At 41.5% G+C, this 27,850-nt stretch overlaps 1 protein-coding gene across 1 annotated transcript in view; it reads right to left on the minus strand.

The window, feature by feature from the left end:
- The window catches only part of MID1 (midline 1), a 397,732-nt gene extending 381,384 nt beyond the window's left edge, over positions 1 to 16,348 (minus strand). Inside the window, exon 1 of the mRNA XM_082375669.1 lies at positions 10,676 to 16,348. The gene's annotated coding sequence lies outside the window, so the exon portion shown is untranslated. The remainder of the gene's footprint in view (positions 1 to 10,675) is intronic.
- Between the last annotated feature and the right edge of the window lie 11,502 nt (positions 16,349 to 27,850).

Raw genomic sequence — 27,850 nt, forward strand, 5'->3', positions numbered from 1 at the left:
AGGGAAACATACATTTGTATACATGTAACATACATAGATACATACATAGATACGTAGAGTGTCGCTATATCATCCATAGTGACTCTAATAGATAAAACAAGAACTGGGTGTACTAACAGTAGTATGTGGAAATATTCTACAGGAACCATATAAGCCCTGAAAAGGTCTTGGAAGCAGCAATAAAAATTAATTTTACGATAAATATATTTTGGCATATAACAATATTCACGTTTCATTGGAATTACTAGTGTTATATATTGACATCTAAAGTTAACTGTGAAACTCCTGATCAACAGCAATAAGTTATATACGACACACACACACACACAACTGTTCTTTTCCCCACAGAAGGCAGGTCATTTAAAAATAAACTTTTGTATAATCTAAAACTCACATATTGACTTATGCTACCAAAATACAGCCTGGAGTAAGCAGAGAAACAAATAAATCAAATGGACAAGTATATATAAAATAGACTGCTTCAGAGATAACACGGGACAGGTTTTATTAACTAATTTATGACCTACAATCTGTTGGCGGAGACCTTCCTCCTCCCCAATTTCAGTCTTCCTGAGCAGGATAAACAGATCAGAAGGCCTGATGGTGTGCAAAGCTCACATCTTTATCTTTGCAAGAGCTTTATTTGGGGGCCTGGAAACAGAAGTTCTCACCATTTTTCATTCACTGTAATGTCTGATGTGCTTTCTCTTTGCTGCAACCTTCACTTTGGATCATTCTACCAGGTTCCTTCTTTATCTTTGAACTATTGGCAAATGATTTACTATTGGCAGGTCACTACATTCACAGACAAAGTGAACTCTCTCTGGTTTGACACTGTCTAGCTCCTGCTACTGCATTGTGACTCCTCAAACATCCAGACTTGGACCAACTACTATTGCACATGCTAATTAGAAGTTTCTACTGAGTGCTCCTGCTTTGAACTCAGCAAAACTAAAGCCAAGTGGGTCTTTATGAAGTGAAAAGGCAGCTCCTCTGGGAGATACAATTCGGATTTAGAATCGCCTTTTTAAATTGCTCTTATACCTTGAAATGCATTTGCATCAAAATGGACCACACAGAGAAAAAATTATAAAGGCAGGGAAGGTAGTGGAAAGAGGAAGGTCTTAAAAGCATGCTTGGGGCTTCCCTGGTGGCGCAGTGGTTGAGAATCTGCCTGTCAACGCAGGGGACACGGGTTCGAGCCCTGGTCTGGGAAGATCCCACATGCCGCGGAGCAACTGGGCCCGTGAGCCACAACTACTGAGCCTGCGCGTCTGGAGCCTGTGCTCCGCAGCAAGAGAGGCCACGACAGTGAGAGGCCCACAGACCGCGATGAAGAGTGGCCCCCACTTGCCTCAACTAGAGAAAGCCCTTGCACAGAAACGAAGACCCAACACAGCCAAAAATGAATAAAAATAAATAAATAAATAAACAAACAAATAAATAAATAAAGGAATTCCTTTTTTAAAAAAAAAGCATGCCTAAGACTTCTAATTCAGATTAAGAACTTCCACTCCACTTCCTTCTCCACTCCTCCCACACACCCAAATCCCTGCCTGGGTGTATACAGTAAACTCTCAAATATCCAGATGGAGAACCAAGCACAACTTGGTTATCCGAAAAGTCATACAAATGTGTCACATTCTTCCACCCAAACAAGTGAAATAATGAAATAAAATGGCTCCCACTCTCTCCCACCCATTTTTCTGTATGAAAATAAGTGTTTCTTGCGTGGAAAAATAACTGAATGGGGTCTGGATGGGACACTTAATCTTTCTGATAATTCAGTGAGAGATAAATGTGGCTATAAAGAGACAATAGTGGGTCAAGAACAGAGGGAAAGAAGTGGAACCAGGCGACAGGGGGAGACTTTTGGTAGCGACTAGGATCCTACAACGCCAGAGCACCTGCAGAGAGGGACGCTAATACCTGGTTTCCACGGGGGGGGCTTAACCCCTTCTGCCCTTTCACCTGCTCATTGCAGCGTTTTCCTAACCCGATGGCTGCAGCTTTCACCGTCTAATGGCTCCCTTTAACGAGGGAATATTTGGAAGCCAGAATGGAATTCGCTGAGGTCACTCAAGGGCAGCGGAATTACATATGTCGTATAAAATGCTCCCGCTAAACTGATGCTAGAAAAACAGAATGGGAAAGCCTTCACCCAAACCCTACAGGGAGTATGTAGTTAATCGACTGTGCTCATCTGTTAGTGCAAACTCTCGGGTTACATTTTCCTAAATCCCATAGTCCTCTTACAAGTGATAAGGGATCTCAGCTGAGAAAAGCAATGTAGCTTATTCCTATATGGGATCCCTTAATCCAGGCTGAGAGAGAGGAGGAGAGGGGGTTGGAATGAAATAGAAGGAATTCACTGGACAGCTGAAGCCAATAGCTGCCCTGTACATTATCAACAAGGCGAAACTTCACTAAGGTAAACTTACAGAGTGTTGAGATCTCAGCTGTCAAAACTCTCACACACCACCCCACCCCCTCGGAAGTTCTTGAAAATAGCCACTCTTCCTGTAGGCTTCATTGCTGGTCGATTTTGGAATAATAATAGTAACTCATGTAGGTAGGACCTTCGACCATATCTGAAGTTGTGTTGATTGTCCCAACAACCCTGTGAGGTGGGTGTTTACGGCCTCATTTTCTTTTTTTCTTTTTTGGCCGTGATGCACGGCCTGCGGGATCTTAGTTCCGCGACCAGGGATCGAACCTGTGCCCCCTGAAGTGGAAGCGGGGAGTCCTAACCACTGGGCCTCCACGGAATTCCCCTCATTTTAAAGATGGGAGAACTGAGGTTCAGAGAGACTTAGCATCACAAAGCTAGTAAATGGATGAGCGAGGACTTGAACCCACGCCAGGACTTCCGGCCCCAAAGCTCGTGCATCTTCCACTGCATCAGGCTACAAATGATTCCTCTCTCTACTGTCAAACCAGGTCAACTTTCATTGTTCCCTACATCATTAATGACACCACTATTCCTCTAGTTAGGTGGACCAAATTCCTGGGAGTCTGCCTTGACGCTTCCTGGTCCCTCATCATCGCTCATGTCCCATTCATTACCCACTGCTGTCTATTTCACCTGTGAAATATAACTGAAAGCCACCCACTTCTCTTCCTGTCTACCTCCACGATATTAGTACAAGTAGACATCGTCTTTCCCTGGACTCCTCTTTTAGGCTCACCCACATTCACTCTGATGCCCTCCGATCTAGTCTCCAGGATGCTGCCAATGTGGTCTTTCTGAAAGACAAATGTCATCCCTTGTTGAAAACCCCCTGATACAGTCTGGCCATTTCCTACCCTTCCAAACACTGACTCACATCCCTTCCTACTACCTCTCATTTGAAGCACCCCTTTCTTGGGGAAGCTTTCCCTGACTTCCCTTGATCATCTAAATCCTCCCAGTACAATCTCATGGCAACATATAAGTATATAGCTTTTATTCTAGGCAGACTTTTACTCTTGTTTGCATGATATGTCATCAACGGTTGTCTCCTACACTGGACTGTTATGTACTTGAGTGCAGGCACCACTTCGGTCTTAGCACGTAGGGTGATGCCTGGTTCAAAGCAGGAATTTGATAAATATTGTTGAATGAATGTTGAGCTTCTCCTTTTTTTCTCTTTTCCTGCTTTCTTTCCATTCCCATATCCTCATCGCTATCCCATCCCTTGTCCCATCTTCACAGGCTCTTGCTGTCTGACTTCATCTTAATGGGAAAGAAACCCACGCCAAAGCAGTAAATACGGCAACTACAATTGTTGCTCTCTCTAGAGCCATTAATTTCTACTAAAACACTCTTGACACCTTAAAAGACAATTAAATCATTCTATAATGCTGAGATTTTAGGCATCCCTGTGGGATGGGGGAGATACACTCTATTTCCTGAGTTCTCAGGGGAAATGCTTTCCAGTTTAACAAGGCTGACATTGGGACGTATCTTACACTTGTTGCTGCCCAGGGGGCAGTCATGATATAATTGTCATTGCCCACCCATGAACCTTCTTGGTCATAGAAGTTCATATTTTTCTCACTTCTATTGAGTTCTAGGCATTATTTGAAACAAGCCCCCCACATTAGGAGAAGAGAAGTCACATGCTTGGCAAAGCCTCTCAAAGAAATGAAAAGGAGGAAAGGTTTCCTCCAGGCCAGAAAGAGATCCTCTTAGGGCTCAGGTGGGACTAGAGGAGAGTCGTCTGGACAGATACCTAGGAGATCAATGGAACCCACCAAGAGTGCTGGTTCTTAACACATTTGTGGAAATGTGTCAGAAGGGCTAAAGAATGAGCACACTGACAAGTGTAGTCACTTGGTGGATATTCCTGGGGGTATGAAGGGATAACTGCATTCCCAGGTAGGACCATTTGAGGAAGGAACATAGTTCTGGTTGTTACCTTTTGGTAGAGACTCAGAGACAGTAGAGAAGCTCTTTAAAAAGAAATGCTGTATTTTGGCACAGAACATGATGGCATCGTGCAGAAAAGCACACACATGACAACTCCAAATGAAAAGTGATTTAGCAAAGTTGGAATCTTAAAAAGTTTATCCTGACTATATTTTCCATTTTATGTATGCACAGGAGGAATACATGATTTTTGTAAAACATTGCTCTAAATAAGCCTAGAAGAATCCTTTCAATAAAAGTAGCATAAAATGCTTCAATGTTAAGAAAACACTGTTAGGGTCTAAATGGAAGAATATTTTTTCTTTCTTAATGCTGTATCTTACAATAGAGGTTATCTCAAGTTCAGTGAAAATAAGTCAGAAATAGAGAGTCACTTGATCTACGTTTTGATAAAGCCACTTCTGTGGACTGAATTGTGCCCCCCCCCCACCAAGTTCGTATGTTGAAGCCCGAACCCCCAGTGCGGTGATATTGGAGATGGGGCCTTTGGGAGGTAACTAGGGTCAGATGAGGTCATGAAGGCTGGATCGCCATGGTGGGATTAGTGCCTGTGTAAGAAGAGGAAGAGAGACTGCTCTCTCTCCATCATGTGAGGACACAGTGAGAAGACGGCTATCTACAAGCCTCCAGAACTCGGAGAAATGAATGTCTGGGATTTGACCACCCAGTCTGTGCTGTTTTGTTATAGCAGCCTGAGCTGACTCATACAGCTGCCCTGTTTCCTCATCAAACCAACACCGTACGGTCCCCACTTGCCTTAGCCAGGAGTGAACTTTTGGCAGGGCACATCAGCCCACAGGACACATCCCGTCCACATCCTAGGAGCGACATCAGATTAAATGTTATATTCCACTGGGGTGGGATGTGATGGGTGGGGAGTGGGAGAAAGAGAATGGGATCTGAGGATAACCTTGGGGGCATAACACCTTAGAGAAGTCCATCCTCAAGACCCCTGGAAAACCACTGTTATGAACTGAAGCCAGGGAGATTTCTACTTATTGTTAATAAAACAAGTGGATTTTATCAATGAACTTACTAGCCCAATCTCTCCCACCACTCCTGTTGGAAAGCTTTCAAGCTGTCAAATTAATGCGTACCAAATGAGTATTTTTTTGTTTTGCTTATAAAATGTGTTACTTTGGGGAAAACACCTTAAAAGGGGGAAACTTATGTTTGAGATAACATAGATTGCTACCGAAGCCTTTAGAACAAGAGTCTCAAACACAAAACCTACAGGGGACAAACAGGTAACACAAATTAGAAAAGAGGACCTGGTACAAGACATTAGAAAGTATATCATGCTTCAGTGAAAAGCATATTTAAAATCACCGAGTGGGCAAAATGACATATGGGACACCAGTGTTCGTCTTCTACTTCTTCAACCCCTTAATTGCCTTTTTTTTTTTTTTTTTTTTTTTTTTGCCGCACGTGGGATCTTTCGTTGCGGCATGTGGGATCTAGTCCCCTGACCAGGGATCGAACCGGGGCCCCCTGCATTGGGAGCTCGGAGTCTTAACCACTGGACCACCAGGGAAGTCCCCACCCCTTAACTGTTTACTCGAGGATGCCTCATCCACCCCGACACATTTCACATCCAACTAATACTTATTGATTGGCCTCCTGCCCAACATTGTGCTAGGTGCTTTCAATACTCATAACTGTCCAGTGAATTGTGTATTTATGTCTCCAGTGATAGATGAGGAAATTGAATCCCAGAGAAGTTTAAGATGACTTAGCCAAAGCCACCATCCACTACTTTGGAAGAAACTTAGGAAACACTGCTATTCTTTTGTTTCTTAGCTTTAAGCCAAGTATATCAGTTCGAATAAACTTGTTATCTGTTCTCTAGTAGTTTATGTACTGTTTTGTTCCCCAAGGCAATACATGATGACTCTGTCAGTACAGATCGAAATAGCTGCACAATTAGATACTCATGGGGGAGGGGGGAATAATTCTGGTTTAAATAACCAAGGCCTCTGTTGCAGAACAATAGCTATAAATAATGCAGGATTTCCTGGCTCGAGCTCTTTGACCAAAATTCCAATTCTGTCACGTGTTAAAACTCAAACTGTCAAATTGAGGGGGTTCTGCTTAATTTCATCTCTGTCTCAAGTTTAGACAAGTGAAGAGCAACTCACAAGACAGTGTGTGCAGTTGGAGCCAATCTTTATGCAGATCCAGCTATCAAGCAGCCAGCATAGCTGAGAATGCTACATTCCACAAAGCACTGCTAGTCATTTTCATTTTCCTTTTAAATAAAAATCAAAATTAACTGAACCCTGGGCAACTGTACATAAACTGTAACTTAATTTCTCCGAAAGCTTCACTCACAGAAGATTCCCTTCCATGTGATTGCAAGCAATTAATTAAACAATGGAAATGTACTTTTACATTTAACTAGAAGTCCTAGTCTAGTCGCGTCTATCACCTCGCCAGCCAAGCTTTCTTCAAATATAAATAGATTTTAAATTGGTTTTGCCAATGTCCTAGATACTTGGAAAATCCTACTGGCGCAAAGCAGTTATTGATTCGCGGTCCCTGACTCTGAGCCTCACATCTACAACCCTACAAGTAACAGCATGGTGCTCCTGCCAGCCTCATAAGAATTGTCCCTGGACAATTAGTAATTTCCAGTGGTTAAAAGCCAGTATAAAAGCTCTCGAGTCACCTAGTACTCTGGAAACCTCTCTTCTTAATGTGGTGCCCTAGGAACCCCTGACAATCCAAGAAAATGTGGCCTTGAAGAATACATCAGCAAAATATAAATAGGCATCATCCAGCTCCCTGTCACTAGGAGACGCTCTGCAGGGCATCTACCGGACACGTTCTGACCTGGAAATCATCTGGTAGTGACCAGAAAGCATGAACATCTTGACCTGTGTGTTACCTGTTTTCTGCCCAGCAGCTGGAAAGCTCTGACTTCAAGAGTGTCCCTCAGGACGATCAGCCAAAAAAGTGAGTGGTCGAGTAAGTTTGTAGCAAATCATACTTCAAATGCTGCACACCGTGCAGGCAATGAGACTTCTCTTTGCGGAAATGCTATCAGTTGCATGAAGATTTGGTTTAAATTCATCTGTCTCTTGTATGCCCGCTTTTCCTCCCGAGTACTTAGCATAGGACTTCAAAAGGCACTCAATAAATATTTGCTGAATGAATGTAACAGGAATTAATAACACAAAATGTTTTTGAAAAGGTAATTGATGTCAAATGGTAGGCAGAGAAAGCCAGAGAAAGTTCACCAGGGATAGGAATGCTGTGTACAAATTTGGTACAGGGTCTAAGGAAAGAATTTACAATTGATAAATAACTTCTGAAACCAGGTTCTTTTATGTCATTGCCTCTGGACTAGGCCACACTGGCAGCAGGAGAATCTCAGCCAAACACACTGTGATAGCAGTTTGAGAAAGGGAAGTATAAATGATAACAAAACGTTAGAAAGGATCCCGGGAGGAAACACTTTGCCATCAGCTTTCCAGGAGATCTTTAAGAATAGAACAACAATGACGACGACAGCAACACACGCACAAATACTTATTTAAATTCTTTATAGAATAAAGGGGGAAAACTGGATAACATACAGAGGACCTTGACATCCCCACCGTAGCATGAAAGATGATAAAAATTAGGGTATTTGCCATCACATTGAGCCCCAAGGCTCGGGTTAACACCGTGTAGTTGAACTTTGACTGGCTCTATCTGTATTCTGGGCCTGGATTGCCAAAGACGGTTTCCTAGCTTTTACACATCATGACAGATATAGCAATTGACCCTATCTGTACAACATACTGGGGCAAACTGAGGAAGCTATGTGGTCCACGGATAGCCTTCAGGGGGATACGCCCAGCCCAGGCACAGCTAGATGACCCAGATGCCAAGAGGGATCAAGTCCTGGGCATGTCTGCAACCCACTGATCATCTACCAGTACTCTGTGGCCCATCTGTTGGGAAGCTTTGCCTTAGAGAATGTTCCTCGGGATGATCAGGAAAAAATGGAGCCATCAGGTAAATTGGCAGCAAACCATACTCCATATGCTGCACTTTTTCGGGGAGTCACAACACACATCAGCAAAGGACCGTATTAATGCTCCGTTACTCTCTTTTTCCGCCCCCAGGATTTTTCATCCTCCTTCACCAGGACACTTACTAACATCTCACAGACCTAAGGAGGCTGCCGAATGGTTCCAACGTCCACACAAGCACGCAGCACCAGTGACTCGAAAAGAGCTAATGCAACACCACCACATCCTACCTGCCTCTCATTGCAGGATTAGTTCTGACACTGAAATAACTTTAATCTTCAAGAAGGAATCTTCCTGGAACTCTATTAATGGCCAGGTGTTAAATACAATAATCACTATTACTGCCCCCAAATGAGCTGCCTGAGGAGCCAAAGGTAAGTAGATTCAGGAGTCAGGGCTCCCAGTCATTGACAGTAATTCATAAGACACTGGCAAGGAGAACTCGAAACAGGAGATTCCCCAAACCCCAAGCTTACCCCCAGCGCTCCTCACCCTAGGAGACTTATCTATCTTTCTGGTTATATATTCCTTTGGCTGTTGATGTAATTAGTGTATAATAACTGCGTACATATCAACTCACAGAAAAAATGGCAGACGTGCTAGTTGATTTGGCTTGGGGCCATCTCTTCGGCAGGGTGAGACAAGCCGGTGTAAACATCTGTTATTAACCGTGTATTTTAAAATGGTGTTTTGTGTCTCCTGGGTTGCTAATTCCCATCAAAAGCAATACAATATCAAGACTCCTGTTTTTCTGAGCAGCACCTAGGAGATAACAAGCTTTAAAACATTTGCATTAGTCTTCTCAGTTCTGCTGCTTGTGTTATTAATTTTATTTACTAAGACATCTACTGTATTACACACACTGCTTTTCTCGGTTTCATTCCCATCGAGGTGAGCAGGTTTCATTTAAACTGTGTTACCGCGAACAGTAAGGCTTTTTCAAGTCGAGAGCGCTAAATAAAACTGGCCATAGCTTTTGTTTTTATGAATAAGCAGTTGCCAATCCCTGTATTGAACCAATAGCCTCACTAGGGAATGGACCATGACTTGCAATTTTTAAAAAAGTGGCCATTCTCTCAAATCTGCTTGCTTGCGCTGATTACTTCTCTTGAAATTAATTAAAAAATAATAATTTCTTAATATGAGAAATTGGAAATTGGGTCTTTGTGCCACTTGCCTGCTCCCCAAACCCTTAGGATTAAGTCGCTGCGACAGAAAACGACAATATTTCTCTGCGAGATGAACAGTCAAATCGTTCAAAACAATTATCCAAGCTCACTCAATTAACAAAACCACCTTGCCATAAAAAAATAAAAATTTGTACCCAATTCCAAAACCATTTTGGATGGCTATACTATTAAAAAAAAAAAATCGACTTTCTTTTCAAAAGTTTTACCTACGCCCCAGAACTCAGCTGGAATAGCTTTTTCTTCTTTCTCACTCAGTTGCCTCTGATAATTGACCATTCCCGAGTATTACTAAAATTCCCCTGCAAGTCTGTTAAACACTTTCACATTTCCATGTTTAATTACATTCAGATTTCAATTTTTGTCTACATATAGAATAGAGCCAAAATTTAACTCAATCGACTGCAATGCCTTTGACATAAAGCCTTTATTCATCGTTCTTGCCTTATGTATAAATAGACATACGCTACTTGTCAAAATACAAGAGTGGGCTTCTTTACATTGTCTAGAACAAAGAGCCCCGCTCGGCTTCTTTCTTTCCTCAGTGTCTCAGAAGGTGTCCTTTATTACATGTGCAGGATGCAAGGATTTTGCTGCCGCATGAATGAAAAATGATACCTTCAGACTGCCTTTTTAGTGACAAATTGCACTTCTGCAGACTATCACACTGCCTGTGGTTTTAAGAACCCCACTTAGATTTACTATTACTTCCTTGGGGGACTCAGCCTTCTCGCAAAGCACCCCAGGGCTCATTTCCACTCTTTCAGAGTGCAACAAAGATGAGAAAGTTTGCTCATCGCGGTGGGAGAGAAACTCTTGGCTAGTAAAAAAAACACTCTCTGGAATGTCTAAGGAGCGAAAATCACTGCCTCTGTGGATTCTTGGGGTACAAAACAGGCAGGAAAAGTTGTCTGGAGGTATTTGCGAAGCATTGTGTTTGTTCAGGAAGGAGCTGTGGAGTGAGAGGCTGAGCGACGCCTCTCCCTTTGCTTCCTGGGTGAGAGCAATGAGGCGTGCCCCTTAGCAGAAGCAAGCAGAGAGAGATCGGTAAGACTCACCGGCTTCCCCATTTTTCCTAGGACGGGGTTTTTGTTCCTCAACTGTGATCTGGAAGAGGCGAACCTGTAGGTCCTCCAAGCAGGCTGCCTCGGGTCAGCTGAATGACTGGGGCGTTCAGGGAGCTTGCTCTGTCCAGCTCGGAATCACTCCCCCTCTCCAGGCTGTGTGCTTCCACACCTCCCAGTCAGCGCAAAAATCCGCCAAACTCAGGTCAGCCTAACAGGTTTCCTTATATAGGTAAACACGAATTGCATTCCTGGTGAAAGAAGTTAACTAGGAAGCCCGGTAACCCGGTTAACTCTCCACACGCCAGAATGGCTCAGAGTCAGCCAGCCTGCGTATGGTTTGGTTGCAGTACAAAGGGATTTGTGCGATTTAATTAAAATCATCTTTATCCCGGCAGTCTGTAAAATTGGCTCTTCTAGTGTGAGTCAACAGCTAGTATTTTATATCATGAGCTATGACCGACCTTATATTATATAAAGACACTGTAGAGAGGAAAACCGAAGCATAGGATATAACTTGTCTTGAAATGATTTTCAAAGAAGCAAATAGAACATGTGATGGGAAAAGAACACGAACAAACCTCTGTCAAGTAAGACTCCAATGCCTTATTTGAGCAGAGTAACTAAGAGTTATTCAACTTTCCCAGGCCTTTAGTAGATTATGCAATAAGATCATTTTGAGTTTACTCCTTTTACAATGCAGTAATTGCTACTGTTTTTTTTTTTTTTGATGGGCGAAATGACACATAATGACATCTATTTATTCCCCGAAATAACCCTCCTGAGCCCACATATTGAAGTGTTATTTGATGGTTTCAGGAAAGAAATCTAAGACTTGTGAATCTGCATAATTACACGGAAAAAATTTTAAACAACCTCCTAGACTTCAGAAGATAAGAAAATGTATCTTTAAAAGTACTCTGTGGAAGGTCTAACTCTAGGCTCAAAACAGTTTTTAAATGTAAGTGTGTAACACATCAATTGTCTAATAATTGGCTCTTCCGCCCTACATTTATCTACCATGGAGGAAAGTAATAATTCTTTTAAAGTCTAACCAATTCCACTGAAGTCTCAATATGAAGTACAGACTCAAGACTTAGTACCTGAGTGTTGGAGGTGAAGATTGCCTGCTAAATGAAACTTATCTTAAAACGAATCATTTGTTCCTATTTCATCCACTGGTTGACTGCTCCTTGAGTAATGCCAATCTTAGCAAAAATAGCTCAGTGTTGCGTTTTAGGTCTCTGCTTGGGAAAGGGGAGAGAATGAATGTTTACACACTATGGAAGCCAGCACCAACACAAGCCAATGATGAAGGGTTTCTGCTATGAGCGGGAGAGTGCAAAAAACACGGGGCAGGAAGAGTAACTGCTCTTTGATTGCATTTTCCACTGGGTAAAGACTTTTCCATACAATTTCTCTTCATATCTCCATAGAAAGTGTGTGTTATTACTTCCTTTTCACGATAACAAAATTGACTCACAGAGACAAAGTGACTGGTCCAAAATCTCGGGATCCACCTGTGGCAGATCCAAAATCCCAGATCTTCTAGAATTTACTTCCAAGAGAATTTTCAAAAACCGAGTCAACTTGAAGAGGCAGAAGAACATTAAAATGGCAGTTTTCCATGTTCAGGTATAATTTTTAGGAATCACATGTCCAGAGAGTTTAAAGGCAATACACAAACTGATTAAAATACTCTTTATAAAGTCATAAATTACTGCTAAAATGACTGCCTTTACATGACTCCAGAATGATCCTAAAATGAGATATTAAGCGTATTTCTATTGAATACAAATTTGGGTTAAAAAATATTACGAAAATATAACTTTGCAAATATTGCACACGTTCTTCTGTTCACAATACACACATTTCTATTATATCAAGTTAAGACTCATCTTGACTGCCCCACTGGAAGGAATATTAGTGTTTCCTACTTATTGGGTTTTCATCAATCTTAAATAAAACTCTGTGTGTCATGCTAGGTAAATGGCTTTCACTAATATAGTCCATTTATGATCCCGCACCCTTTAGGTTCTCATAATTCCCGCGGAAGCAAGTTCTGTTTGTGCAGGAACTTTAGACTTTATTAACATGTCGATGCAAGACAAAGAATGCATTTTTTTCCAGGGCAGGCTAAACGTTTAAGTGCCTTAAGCTGGCCTCCAAATTTGTTCTTACAATTCTAAGCAAACAATCATTTAGGCTTTAAACATAAAATGTCTTAGGCTATAATTATTGAATTGGAAGGTCAAAACGAAATTTGGATCTGAAAGTAGCCTGTTTCAAAGAGGGAATATAACCCTCTGCTAAATCCATTTTGGATGCCTCAAGAAATGGTTTGGGAAAGACTGGGTCACGGAAGCAGCATGAATTCAACCTAACCATAGAGGACCCCAATGAGAGAGTACTTACAGCTGAATAATTACACCATGCCAAAAAAATAGCACTTATGGGAGACTAAATAAAATACAAGACCGATTTGAAGGGGAGAAAATATCATTGTGGTTTAAAGAAAACATCAGGGGACAGATTTGAGAAATTCCCAATGACATATAACTAATGAGTAGTTGAGCTATAATTCAAATCTCGGTCCATCAGACTACAGAATGTTTGCTCTTTCTACTGAACCCTGAGTGTACCACACTATCCAAGAAAGAGCAAATGCCTTAGAGGCAGAAGATGCTTCCATTCTGGTTCCGTCCCTTGGTTGTGTGACCTTGCATGAGTTGCTTATAATGTTTCTGAGCCTCACCTCCAAAATGGAAATAAAAATGGGTGCGTGTCTCACAGACGACGGAAAGTACCGAATGCGATTTTTAAAAATCCTTCCACATATTTATTGATGCTTCTATGGTCCGGGCATTCTGCTAGGTTCTAGGAATACAACCATGAGCAAGTGAGGCATGTCCCCCCTTCATGAAGCTAACAACCTTGAAGAAAAGCCTGTGCACATCTGTATTATGGAATGTGAAACTCTAATGTTTCCCTAAATTTCTTATAACACAAACATGTTTAATTGAAGTTCCACCTCAGTATAGAAATACTAATAGGCAAATGTCCAAGCTAGTGCTCTCACTATAGTTAGTGCAAGTTACTCTTACTGGTCAGAGGCTGGCCTTACCATGATTACACTTGTTAGACCTGGGCTGAGCCAAATGAAGCAAATATCAGGGAAAGGTAAAACTGGATGCCTCCATCATAATGACAATGTCCTTTTATCTCACAGTTGAGGGGGGCCAGCATGTTCAACTGAAAAACATCTTGAAGATACTTAGGAAGCTGGATGTACATGGAGTTATTTTATCATTAGTTCTGTATATATGAATGGGATGGAAAAGCATAAAAAAGATTCCCTAAATATGTTAGCCAGCTATCTATCTATTAATCTATTATTAATTCACTTCTATGCACTAAACATTTAATTGGTGTGCCCAATGGATAAGGTTCTCTGAGGGATACACACAGAAAAGGATACATAGAAAAAGAATGGTCCCTAGCTTTAACGGAGATTTCTAGAAAAATGTTATGGTGCTCAAGAGCTGTATCAGGCACAATGGGTGAGGTTATGCTCTGGTAACAAGCAACCTCCAGATCTCAGTAGCTTACAACAACAAAGGTGTGTCTCCCACTCACGCTGCACACTTATGCAGATCACTAGGGCCGGTTCTCCTATTCATAGTCACTCAGGAACCCAAGCTGATGAAGGTTCCTTTCAACACGTACTTCCACGGCTGCTGAGACAGGAAACAGGGACTTGGTGAATCATGAAGTGCCTTTCAAAACTTCACTCCATAAAGGACACAAACTTCCGCTCACCTTTCATTGGCCAGAGCAAGTCCTCTGGCCCTGCTTAACTTCAGAGAAAGACAGGAGAACTAGAATACGTGACGAATGAAGACATGACAGCTATGGCAAATCATCCGGCTGGAGGGACGGAGCCATTCAGTGGACATATTCACGACCCCTATGGCATAATGCCTGGCATTTGAAGTTTGGAAATCACTGACCAGATCCAATTTCTAGAAGAGTGGGAGCTTAAATGTGGACTCACAGATTATCAGTGGGTCTGGCTGAACCTTGAGGGAAACAGTGACATTTTAAAAGTATGTCCTGAGGCAGGCTCTTCTGAATATTTCTATCAGTTACTTGAGTGGTGAAATAAAAGGCAAGTTGATTTAATTTGCACATGGTGCCAAATTGGATAGCTAACACCTCAGAGGATTGTATTATAATTCAAAGTGACCTTGAAGAGTTGGGGGAAAATGACGTTAAGAAAGAAGCTTGTGTTCAACAGTGATAAACAGAAGATTGGAATGAAAGGTCTACAAAATGGATGGTAGAAAAACTATATTGAGGTAATACTAGCCTATAAGTTGAATATATTCTGGCAGCTTAGCACTTTTACTTGTAAAGCCTTTGGTATGGTGGTATTAGCCATGTAAGCACTGGAAAATAGGCGTTCTCAGAATACTACTTTACTGGGGATCCACATTTTCAGAAATAAGAAATCAGAGCAAATTCAGAAGCAAAAGCAGAAATTTCCAAAAGACTAAGTGCCCTAGGTCAGGAGTGAGCAAACTGTTTCTGTGAGGAGCGAGATAGTAAATATTTTCAAATTTGCCAGCCATAAGCTTCTCTGTTGCAACTACTCAATTCTGCTACTGTGGTCCAAAACAGCCATAGATAATATGTAAATGAATGGGCGTGACTGTGTTCCAATAAAACTTTCTTTACAAACCAGGGCAGCCAACCTTGGGCTATACTTTGCAGACCCCTACTCTCTACATTATGAGAACTGTCCCAGAATGGCAAGGTACTCACATTTACTGCAAGTGCCCAGAAGGCAAGAGGGACCCTATTTTGGCCTAGTTCGTTTAATACTGCTTTCCACACAGGTGCTAGTGAATAAATTGATGAAATAAATAAAATTAAATTAGCCAAAAATGTTACTATACTGGTCTCCTTATTAAATATTCAAAAAGAATTGGACTATGTAATTCTTGAAAATGTCATAGAAATAAAATCCAAAATATAATTTACCTTCTCAATTTGTTAAATATTTATCAATTATATTGTCTTTTAGGTATAAAAATATTACTGGTGAAAAATATAATAAACCTTGAAAAGAAGGATTACAATAATGAAATTAAAGGGAACAAAACTTTGCAAAGCAGAATATACACATATAGCCCCTTTAATTTTTTTCCCAAGTTCTTTGTAACTAGCTGAGGTTGATAAAGCAGATCTTGTCTTAATTAGACACAGGTGAAAATGGAGACAAGGAGAGGTTAACTCAGTTGTCTAATGTCACCAAGCTAGTGATGATGGAGAAGAAAATAGGACCCGGGTTCCCCGGGTTTACAATTCTAGACCATGATAAACACCAAATGCATAGGCACTCGGAAAAGAGAGCCAATACGGAATGCAATGAAAATCCTGCAGCGTGTCTTTCTGGGTGCCTGGAGGATAGCCCAGCACTCTAAATATCACCTCTCCTTCCCTCCCCCAAGTGCCCCGCACCCCCTCGCTCTCCAATCTAGTCTGTTTTGCAGTCAACCCCACGGCCCCTCCCTCCTTTGATAACGCCCTGAAATCTAAAGCCTAGTTATGGGTGATTGTGTGTGCAAACGCCCCTGAATCCCGATTCTGACTACTTCTTTCTCTCGCTTCTGACCCTTCCAGCTTCTCAGCCTCTGCACTTAGGGCGGAATCATTCTTCCCAATGGATGCCAGTGGCACTCTCTCCCCTTAACCCCAAGTCGCGACAACCCAAAGTGTCTCCAGACATTGCCAAATGTTCCCTGGGTGCTGGGTTGGGGTGCAAAACTGCCCCTGGTTGAGAACGTCTGAACTAGATCACTGTAGTTGCTTTTTCTTCCAGTGGGATCTTAGTTCCCCAACCAGGGACTGAACCCCGGGCCCAAGGCGGTGAAAGCATCGAGTCCTAACCACTGGACCGCCGGGGAATTCCCCGTAATTGCTTCTTAATTGCTCTCCCTGCTTCTGCCCTTGCCTCTCCACAGTCTATTCTTCACAGAGCATCCCAAACCATCTTTTAAAAATATACATCAGATCATGCCATCCTCTGCTTAAAACCTCTAGCAGGGGGACTTCCCTGGTGGCGCAGTGGTCAAGAGTCTGCCTGCCAATGCAGGGAACACGGGTTCGAGCCCTGGTCAGGGAAGATCCCACATGCCGCGGAGCAACTAAGCCCGTGCGCCACAACTACTGAGCCTGAGCTCTAGAAGCTGAGCACAGATTCTCCCCTAGAGTATCCAGAAGGGACGCAGCCCTGGAGACACCTTAATTTTAGCCCAGTGAGACCTGTGTTGGACTCCTGACCTAAAGACCTGTACAAAAATAATTTGGGCTGTTTCAAACCACTAAGCTTATGATAATTTGTTACAGCAGCAATAGGAAACGGATACACCTGGCATCTTCACAGCTAACCCCTAAAGCCTCAGAATTTATGCAAAAGTTTTCTCCAGGAAGAGGCCATCCGTGATAAATGACAACCCAAAAGGACATCACCACCCATCCCACCTCCAGTGGTTCCATCTCAATTGTCCTATTTTATCACCTTCATAGCTCTGATCACTATGTGACATTACCAAAAGGCAAAAACGATGACAAACTAAAAAAAAACAATAATAAATGGGGTGGTCTTTTTATCTGCCTTGGAACAGGAATGTTGGAGAAAGAACCAGGTTTGGATTAAGTAAAGAACGTTTATGTTGGATGAAAAGACATTCTTGACGGTAGTTGGAGTAATTGCACAATGAAACAGGCTGCCAAGAAGGGCCACGGAGGACTAGATCGTGGCAACACTTACAGAAGAGATGAGATAACTCAAGTCAGGAGAGTAGGTGGAGCTCAGCCGAGAGCATTTACTTGATGACCTGCTTGTTCTTCCTCCAGCTTGAAAATGTGTGTAGCACAAAGCAATGAATCACAGGACAACATCTGCATGTAATTGCATTTCTGTTCCAATAATAAATGTTTCAACTGCTATGCTATTTATGAAAGCTGTTATCATAGAGAGCCAAGTGGGGGAAATTTGAAACACAAACGCTTATCTTAAGAAACCTTTCCTTTGCAATTCAGTGTCCAAGTACCCAAACACCCAATTTGCTGTGGTATATGAATTGTCCTGGGGAGTTTCTGTTTTGAAATTCTATTTGAAAGTGATTTTTAGGTGTCTAAGTCCCTGTAAAAGCCCTTTCTGTCACCCATGGTTTTCGTAATATTTTTTTGAACCCGAAGCGGAACAAAGGCTAGAAAATTGGTTCATTATTTCCCTCACGGACTCATCGTCTGAATTTTGGGCCCATGGTCGATGGGGGAGAGAAGGTGTTTTGCACCTTCTTTTTAGTCAAGAATGTTTACTCTCAAAACAGAAAACGAGAATGACAGATTCTCCCACCCACCTCACTCCCACAAACCACCCCACCCTCCAGGATTTGGGGCCTTTGAATAACTCGCGAAATGCCAAGACAGTTTAAAATTATTAACCACCAATATAGAAAAGAACAGGAAATAAGAGAAACTCTTATTTCCTCGGATCAGCCTGCCCCCTCACCTCCCCACGGTGGCAGATCATTTGCCCACAGGCCCTGGTACAGGAGAACCCGGCTCCTTCATTCAACAACCCCCACGCCACCAGTGCCCCCAGTGCCACCAGCAAAGGCTAGCAATCATTCTGGCCTTTTAAACTTAGCTTGGAGGGAATGCATGGTCCGCAAAATCAAGCAAGCTGAATTTTTAAACAGTTCACTTTACTTGCAGTTGCGTCTGTCAATTTGGGTAAAGCACGAAAACTCGGTCAAGCCACAGAGAAAATAAAGCCAGAGCTCTTAAAAGCCTGCCTCTTTCCATTTCGCTAGGCAGGTGTTTCAGGATGATGTCTTTGAGAGTTGCTCTTTTAATGAGATGGCAAAACACCATGCAGGAGGGAAAATCCTCAAAGAGCAATGAAAATAAGCAACTGTACAATAATAATTCTAAACAGCCCCCCCCCATTTCCCAAGGTCTGTATCTCTTAACTCCTACCTGCTTAGCTCTCACTACATTAGCACTGTTGACAACACCACAGTGGAATATCAAAATCAAAAGAACACTTCGAACATCCTTTTAGGAGGACGAAAATGTATCACAGCTTTCCGAAGTTATTTTTAAGTAACGCTTTAAAACCCAAATCGATAAGAGTGGTTGCACTATGGAGTGGTTAGTATCTAGGCTGCCTAAGATATCTCTTTTTCCCACCCAGGGACCCTGACCTATGGTATAGATGAGGTTGGAGACAGATATAGAGATTTTCATTCACTTAGCAAGTAACATGGATTAAATACTATGTGTCAGACACATTCATATTTGGGGGTAGATAACAGCAACCTAACTAAAGGTTGGAAGAGTTTCAAAAGTTATGTTATAGTGAAACATATAAAATATTGCATTTTCTTGTTTTTACATTAAGAGCAATGTGCATTTAGTGGCATTAGAAATCAACAAGAACACATTACCAGTGATAAGTGAGGGTGATAGCATGTTACGATGTGATGAAAAGGGCACTTCACCTCCTTGGTATCCTTCCCCAAACCAGGACCCCAGTCTAATCATGAGAAAACAGGAGATAAACCTAAGGTCTTAGTCCATTTGGGCTGCTATAACAGGATACCACAGAGTGGGTGGCTTATGAACAACAGAAATTTATTTCTCACAGTTCTGTGGGCTTGAAGTCCAAGATTAGGCTGCCAGCATGGTCAGGTGAGCACCTGCTTCTGAGCTGCAGACTTCTTGTATCCTTACCTGGTGGAAGGGGCTAGGGAACTCTGTGGGGCCTCTTTTATAAGGGCACAAATTCCAATCATGAGAATTATACCATCACATTGGAGATGAGGATTTCAACATATGCATTTTGGGGAGACACAAACATTCAGACTGTGGCAGCTAAAATGAGGGACATTCTATAAAATACCTGACCAGTACTCCTCAAAACTGGGAAGGTTTTGAAAAGGAAAGACAGAGAAACTCACAGCCCAGGGGAGCCTAAAGAGACATGATGACTAAATACAATGTAGTGCTTTGGATGGGATCCTGGAACAGAAAGAAGACATTTGTGAAAAAACTAGAGAAATCCAGATAAAGCCTGTAGTTTAGTTAATAGTAATAAACTGGTGTTGGTTTCTTAGTTTTCACAGAAGTGCCATGGTAATGTGAGATATTAACATTAGGGGAAACCAGGTAAAGAGTATAAAGGATCTCTCTGTACTTATTTTGAAACTTTTTTGTTAACCTAAAATTATTCCCCCCAAAGTTATTTAAAAACAAAACAAAACAAAACAAGAACAACAAAACAACATACCACATTCATTTTACACTGTGGCCAGAGAAGGAAAAACAAGACTGAGAAAAGATCCATCCAAGAAGGACAGAGACCAGAGGCAGGGACATACAAAGAGCAACAGACAGATACAGAAATAGACGGGTGGGCTCCAGGAGAGCGTTAGAACTCCACTGCCTTGTTATGCAGCTCCCTGCTATTCTCTTAAGCTACAGGGATCAGAGAAAAGGATCATTCTTTAAAAGAACTGAGAGGTTTGACATAGTTTGGAAACATATTAGCATACAGAGAATCTTCGCTGCCTTCTTCCATTTTTAAACGTTAGGTATTTTTTTCTACGTGGTTTTGAAGGTTTTGCAGGTGTGTCAATGAACAGCTTTGGTTTACCAAGTTTTTCAGGAACCTCGGAGAGACTGATCACCAAACTTTCAACACTGAAAGTTGTCATTTGCCAAAGAGTTGCTCTTTGAGAATGCCACTCTCTCTAGTGTCCCAATGCCACCAGGGATACATCTAGAATTGGTATTTGACTTAGTCCTAATAAGCACTTCTATTTAGAAATCAATCTAGTTCTTGGTCTACTTGGGAATATATATGACGGGAAGCAAAAAAAGAAAAAAAGATAGTAAAAAAAAAATCCCTAAAGTTAGGTTCTGTTTTTATGGTTGCACATATGAAGTCTCTGGGGTTCTCTTCTTAGAAGAGTTGTCCCAGTATTTCACAGGGGTTTCCCCGATCATTTAACCCCACAGTTAATCTGAATTAATGCAGGATAAGAATTTGTGCAGACCAGTGTGCACTCATTTACACTTTCTATGGTATTTTCTAAAAAGGACTTGAAACAGTATTAACAATAAGTGAGGATAGCCTTGACCAGGTTAAGTGTGAGAAATTAACAGCCAGTCAAAAGTATTTCATTAGTGTGCGCCCTATATCAGTCCAACCATGTGTTTCGTGGATGGGATACTCACACCTAGGTCTCCAAATCTTTTATTGAGCTTGATCGGAGAATCCACATACATATTACATGGAAGAAATCTCTATCTACAAACTGATTGAGATTTTGGTAATGGTTGCCATGTTGAAAATGGGAGAATAGGGAGATAGACCTGGGAAGACATCTCAGGGGACTGCATATTTCATCTTGAATTAATTTTATATCATAAATGTGAAGTTCTTGTGAGCTTGGATTTAAACTTGTATTCGGCAAATTACATAAACTCTTCAGCAAGAGCCAAAGTTCTAAAGTGCCCGCTTATATTTGTTTTCTTTTTCCCCTTAAACAGCATACCAAATCTGAATCTGATTAAGTCTGCTGAATTTGTTATCAGTGCTAGGAACTATGTATTCTGTACAGAAAATTAACTTCACTTAGAAATGCATGTTTTGGTGGTTTTACTCCTAAAAAAATGCTGATTAGAAAAGCAATAAATCCTGGGAGAGGCCAAACTTCATTTTTCCCAATAATGAAAACAAGGCTGGATTTTGAGGGATGAAGACACATAATGACTTTACATTAAATTTGCTGTCAGTAAGGGACGTCCTGGTTACTCTCTGCTGAGCACAGTACATGGCACTTAGTGCACATCTAGCTTTCTTCCTATGTATCTATGTATCTACCTATCTAGCTAGCTATCTTTGTATCTATCTATCTGTCTGTCTGTCTACCTGTCTACCTATCTATCTATCTATCTCAAAGTTTCTCAACCTCAGCACTACTGACATTTTGGATCAGACAACTCTTTGTGTGTGTGTGTGTGTGTATGTATGTGCATGTATGTGTATGGGGAGGGAGCTGTCCTATGCACTGTGACAGCCAAATATGTGTCCAGATATCGCCAGCTATTCTGGGGTGAAGGTGGGACAGAATCTCTCCTAGGTAAGAACCACTAATTATTTCTCTCTCTATGTACCTACATACCTACAAAAAAAAAAAAATGAACGAACGGATTTTATAGTAAAACATCCAGGCTTCAACCTGGCATGACCAACTAAGAAGGTGAGGAAGATTAGTGGGATTTATCTCATATGAGAAAATGCATAATATATATCTATTATAATAATAAACTATAATACTATTGGGTTGGCCAAAAAGTTCACTCGGGTTTTCCCGTAAGATGGTGTGGAAAAACCCGAACAAACTTTTTGGCCAACCCAATATGTAATAAATGCAAGACAGTATTTTGGGATTCCCGTATGTTTCCCTCCCCTATGCCTTCTACCTACTACTCTTCTGCATACCAGGTGGCAACACACTTTTTCTGTGCACACTGCTTTCAGATATAGCTTAGAACACATAAGTCAATTGTTTTGCAAAATCAAGTTAGTAAAGTCATAGCAGATCATAATAATATGAAAAGCAAAGCTCATTTGATATATAAAAAAGTAGGCTTTTGAGGGGAAAAAAAATGGGATTTTTTTTAATTTAAAAAGTTTTTCTTTAAATATTAAGAGCCAGGGCCCTAGCTGATTCAGACCACAGAAATTAAAAAAAAAAAAACAACAACAACCCGACCAAAGAGATTTGGTTTCTGAAAGCAAAGACAGTACTATCCTATTTCCCATCTAAAAGATGAGGAAAAGACAACTTTACGGGGTACCCTGCCCACTAACCCAGTGGCTTGCACACAGTAGGTACTCAATCATTATCATCTAAAATAAATTATGGTACATTTTTAAGAATATATAACTGGTATATCAATACTTCATTCTAAACTTTAATCATAAACAAGACCATAATTAGAATAACTTGGATCACTTTCTTTGAATCAAAAGCCCAGAGTCTGCATTTTCATAATGCACCAGACTCCTCCATACCACAGCTGAGTAGAACACAGACATTCAATTAGGAAGTAGACAGATGACCTTGGGTATGCCATTAAAACTCTTTGAGGCTCTTTGAGCCCATCATCTGTAAAAAGGGAGAGAGAACAATTTCTACCTTTTAGGGTTTCTCTGAAGATGAAATGAGATCAATAAGACCAAGTGCCTTATTATAAACATTTAGTCATTTGCTTAACGCCCCTGGAGACTGGCTTCCATGGTCAACAGCTTTGAATGCAGTACCAAAATTAATGTTCCTCCTGTGCTTGAATCAAGAACATATATGTGAAGCCTGCTGAGAAAATACATTTATACATGATATAAATGTAGATACAGTGGCAGCAGTGTATGCCTTACTCTTTCAAGGTAACTCTTCCATCCTATCCCTCCTTAAACAGAAAGAGGATGCATTTAAAAATATATGACTCCCTTTTAACCCTGACCATTGTTTAAGGGCCCCCAGGACACATAATCCCAGGAGGTGGACAGAGAGGAGATCAGCTTCAGCTTAAAGTCAAGACTGAACTGTTTGTCCAGAGCTGCCCTGGCTGACCCAGCTTACTGACCCTTGTCTAATTTCCAAAACATGGTGGATTTGACTATTCTATTCTGGGTTGGGTGACCACCGTTAACTCGACCCCTGGTGTAAGTGACCTCCATGGCCTCATTCTCTCACTGCCTCATTAATTCACTCGTTCCTTCTCTGATGAACTATATTCAAGTTATAGTTAAACAGTGACACTCAGTGTTGCGGAAGATCAAAGGATGATTCAGGAATTTACTGTGTGAACAATCTGTGCTCACGCATACACATATACACATAATACAGATGTATGTGACATAAGAAGAATCCAACTAATATGTTTCTAAAATTCAATGAGAAAAAGATTACAAATAGAGGCTTATGCAAGTCTTTGTTGAAGGGCATCTAATCTGGTCTTTGAGGCATGGACAGAATTTGGTCTTAAGGAGAGAGTGACTATATAGGTGTTCATTTTCTAAAACTTTGTTAAGCTGAACATATACGCTTAACTTTAAAACATTTTGGCAGACTCTTTAATCATCATGTTTCTAAAGTTTGCACTACATTCTCTGCTCTTTTGACCATTCCAAAATATGGTATCTGAAATCTATATTTTAATTAGGCTAACAAAATTATTTTGTCAAACCACTTCTAACAATAATTGGGGTGTACTGATGAAATGGAAAACCGGGATTGGGATTCATCCATCTAAGTCATCTAAAACCCTGAAACCAAGATAATTTTCCCAAAGAAATAGAATCTATAGTTCTCTTCGCTTTCCTTGACTGAATATTTCCTCTTGTAACATATGGATAAGATTATTGGTCTCCCTGAGGTGTGTGGCTATTAATGGGAGTTACTAGGGCAATTTGTTCAAGTACTTTAATGAGCCCAGTGTATTTGAGATCAGTTCAGGATATCTTTCTTCCATGGGCAGACTGACCAAGGGTTCAGGAACTAGTTCATCCATCACAGCATAAAGGGCCTTAGCAGAATCTACGTAATGGGTGGAGGGTGAACTACTTACCCACAGTCCCCTGGGGGAAATTGACAATTAGATTGGTAAGTGGCTTGGAGAGCCAGGGATGGCTGTGGGAAGGACAAAGAAGAAGAGGTGGAGTAAGATATAGGAGAAAGTCCAACTACCGAGAAAATGTTTCAGTGGCTGGTGGCCTTGGAGGGTAAGAGATTACGAATCAGGGGATCCAGGGGTTAAGCTTAAATATGGGGATTTGTATATTCTAGTTATGTTTCAAAATCAACTTATAATAAATGACACACACAAAATAGAACTGTTAAGGATAAAAGAGTAAGAACAAAATAATGAACAAAAGGAAGCAGTTGGATTAGAAAGCAAGTCAGCACAGTTATTACAACTGAACACAATTATTAGCTCTAAGACCCTGGTAGCCAAGGAAGAAAGGGAAACGAGACAAATTACACAGTTCACGTGACATACAGAAAGAGACAACCATTTCACCAGCATCAAGACATAGATATTTTATTCAATGGATCTTGTGGTAGACAGAATAATGGCCTCCCAAAGATGTTCATGCCCTAATCCCTAGACCTGTGAATGTTACCTTACACGGTAAAAGGGACTTTGCAGACATTATCAAGTTAAGGGTCTTGAGATGGAGAGGTTCTCTCACATTATTGTTGTGGACCCAATGTAATCACAAGGGTCCTTATATGGGAAAGAAAGAAGTAGGAGGGGCATAGTCAGAGAAGGAGATGTGATGATAGCAGAAGAGGTCTCAGGGGTGCCATTGCTGGGAAGAACCCAGGACCCAAAGAATGCAGGCGGCCTCTAAAAGCTGGAAAAGGCAAGGAAACAGATTCTCCTCAGAAAACTTCAGAAAGAACTAGCCCTGCTGAAACCTTGATTTTAGCCTAGTGAGATCTATTTTCAGACTTCTAACCACAAAATTGTAAGATAATAAATTTGTTTTTTTTCAAACCACTAAACTTATGGTAATTTGTTACAGCAGCAATAGAAAATGAATACAGATTGTTTTTATAATGGATCAAGAGAAAAATCATTAAAATATAACTTTTAGCTCGCTTCTGTTGGAAGTAAAAATAATATGGCTGAGTTATATAACTTTCTGATGAGGCTGACTAGGTATAAGAATCAAGACTAGAGAATTTGGAGTGATTTCTAAACCAGGTACATCAGAATCTGAGATGATGATGAAAAATTCAGATTCCCAAGTCCTCCAGTCTTGCTAAACAGACTTTGTGGCTAGGACCTGGGACTCTGTATTTTTAACAAGCATCTATAGTAGTTGTCATTATTGCAAGCAAATTACTACACATTCAGCAGATCAAAACAACAGACATTTATATTTCCCAGTTTCCGTGGGTTAGAAATCTAGGCATGCCTTAGCTGGTTCCACTACTTCAGGGTCTCCTAAGGCTGCAGTCGATTCACCAGCTGGGGATGGGGCCTCATCTGAAAGTTTGACTGGGAAAGGATCCACTTCCAAGCTCACCCAGGTTGTTGGCAAAATTCAGTTATTTAAGGGCTGCTGGACTGGGGGTCTAGGTTCCTTGCTGGCTGTTGGTTGGAGGCTGCCCTCAGTTCCTTTTCAGACAGACCTCTCCAACATGGCAATTTGCCTTATCAAAGCCAGCAAAAGAGAGAGTCCACTACAAAGGCAGGGATTACAATCTTAGTAATGTTATCATTGAGGTGACATCCCATTACCTTTGCCGTATTCTATTGGTTAGAAGCAAGTCACAGGTCCCACACACACTCAAGGGAGGGGATTACACAATGGTGAGAAAACCAGGAGAAGGGATCACTGTGGGGGTGGGTCTTCTTAGAGTCTTTCCACCGCAGCATTCTGGATAATGCTTGTGTACAACCAAGTTAGGAAAAGGACTAACCAAGGAGAATAAATGATTAGAAGAAAACAACCATTTCATTTGGGCTTTTGACAGGAAGTGGACATGAAACAATTCAAGACTGTGGGCTCTGGTGATATCTCAGCTGTGTCCTTTACATAAAAAAAAATGTTATGGGTTAGCTCAGTGTCTGGACCTTGGAGACAGTCATTATCATTACCCCCAGGCCCCTCTCTGCTGCCAGCTCAGTTGCTCACTGTCTCTGAGCTGACCTCAACATCTCAGGGTAGCAGCTTAAGTGGGAGGGAGAGAGATGAAGGAATGAAGGGGGATTAATTGACATGGTAAGAGTGGGTCTCTGAAATTCATGAGTTTTGATTATTTTTACTTTCTTGTCAAAAAAATGTAAATTTTGTCCTGTTACAATATAAAGAGAATCCCTTTCACAATTTATGCAGCTGATTTTAAATACTAATCCTATTTCAAGCTCCATCACATTTTCCTCAAATATTGAAATGATAGTCTGGCAGAAACACTGGCATGTGCTTGCCAAGCCCTCCTGGGCACAAAACTAAGCAATATTTCCCAGCCCCTTGCAGTGAAGTGAGGCCAAGGAATGGAGTTGGCCTGTGGCAAATGGCCTGCCTCCTCAAGCCTCCTGCTTGGTCCGTGAAACTCTCTCTTCACTCACCCCTTGGCCAGATATTGCGAACACAGCCAATGCCTCTGAGGCCCTAGTAGTGACGGAGCCACTAGAATGAAGGAAAATGGATCCCCAGACAACTACTCCCTTTCTACTGTCATTGGCCAACTGCGCTGGAGTCAAATGTGAGTAATCAACAGTTGTGGGAAGTCACTGTTCATTTCAGCAGCTGACATTGCTTACCCTGACTAAAGCCGTTGTATTATTTTCTTTGTAGGACAAATGTCACACGCTGGGTATAGAGGGACAATGTAACAGAAAAGGTCATGAGGGTGGCGATGGGGGCATACACCCTTTGTGTTCTTCCCTTCTAAACTACACATTACCCTGGATCATGCTACACAGACAGTTCTCTGTCTGTGGAAAATGAGGTCTTTTCTCAGTGAGTCTGACAGAGTGGGGCCTCCTATTCTGACTCAGACACTGATTCTAAGGGGGTTGACTGCCAGGAATTTACATACTCCCACCCAGCTGACTTGAAATCATGATACTACTAGAAGCCCCTGCTTCCAACCTGTGCCCCCAGACCAGAGAGCTTTTGTATTAATGCTAGTCTGGCCCAAGTAGAGGTTGGCTACAGCCTTTGCACACCCTTTGTGTAGTGGAAAGTTGGCTTCCACTTGAGGGTCCAGTGATGGCTCAGGCCCAAATGAGATGGCTCTCATTTCTACATTAACACACTAGCCTGTGCCATTAAGGTACCAGCCTGTCTTGTGTCAGGATCCAAGACTTACTTTTTTTTTTTTTTTTTTAATTTTTTGGCTGCGTTGGGTCTTCGTTGCTGCACGCGGGCTTTCTCTAGTTGCCGCGAGCGGGGGCTACTCTTCGTTGTGGTGCGCGGACTTCTCATTGCGGTGGCTTCTCTTGCTGCGGAGCAAGGGCTCTAGGCGCGTGGGCTTCAGTAATTGTGTCACACGGGCTCAGTAG

This window comes from Balaenoptera borealis (assembly GCF_965194805.1).
Source record: "Balaenoptera borealis genome assembly, chromosome: X".
NCBI classification, from domain to species: Eukaryota; Metazoa; Chordata; class Mammalia; order Artiodactyla; family Balaenopteridae; genus Balaenoptera; species Balaenoptera borealis.